Source organism: Equus caballus, chromosome 7, assembly GCF_041296265.1.
Source record: "Equus caballus isolate H_3958 breed thoroughbred chromosome 7, TB-T2T, whole genome shotgun sequence".
NCBI lineage: Eukaryota > Metazoa > Chordata > Mammalia > Perissodactyla > Equidae > Equus > Equus caballus.
The window spans coordinates 70,066,458-70,067,431 of record NC_091690.1 but is presented as its reverse complement, the minus strand read 5'-3'; positions in this window follow the sequence as shown (position 1 = coordinate 70,067,431).

Genomic DNA, 974 nt, shown 5'->3' with positions numbered 1-974 from the left:
TTGAGGAAACAGGCGTAAAAATGTTAGGTCCAGAGTCACGCAGGAAGGGGCCACAGCGGCATCTCCCAGAGTCGAGTCCAGCACTTTCCACCACACAGCCACTCGTGGCTCCACACGTTCATCATCCACATCCCTTTCACGGCCCTCTCTCTGACACACACACACGCACGCATACGCACACGCACACACAGGCAGCCTGGCCTCTGTGACAACAGTGACCGGCAGAACATTTTCTGAACGACCTGAGTTCAGTTCCAGTGCCAGCTCCCTCTCCCGAGTGGTCTTTTGAGGAAGGAGAGTTTGTTCGCAGCTTACCCTGCCCCCCACCCTGGCCCCTCCGTCAGGGAAATGAATTCCACGTGCGCTGGTCTGTCTGCTCTGAAATCAGCCTGGGGGTCTGGTGAGCACTCCGATGTCGGAAGCCAGTCAAATGAGTTGGCTGTGGGGTTTTTTGTTTGTTTTTCTTTCTGTAAGACAGAAGTGTCACTTTCCTAAGAACCAGGGAATTATCACTCCACTCCCCTCCTCTCCCTTGAGATTCTGAGAGCCCAAAACCTGGACTCCCAGCACAGTGCTCACAGATGCCCAGAGGGTTAGGCCGGCTGGAGAAGAGAGGGAAAGAGGCAGCCTGCTTGAGCATTTGCTGCAGGCTGAGCCCTGTGTCAGGAACAAGCCTTATGTGGGCCCCCTCAATGCCCATTTTAGAGATGACAAAACAGAGACTCAGAGAAGTGACGTGACACGAGGAGGTGGCCCCGCTGAGCCCAGAGCCCTCATTTGCCTGGCTCCAGCTCCCGGCCCCTGTCTTGCTTCTGCCTGTAGCAGCTGTGCCACCGGGGCAAACGGCCTCCTCCCTCTGGGCCTGGGCACCTTAGCTGTACAACTGGGGCTGTGTTCTTGACGCCAGGAACAATGAGCTTTATAACAAGGAGCTCTCAGAGTCAAAATGATTTGTCAAGAGCAAAGCGCTGCAT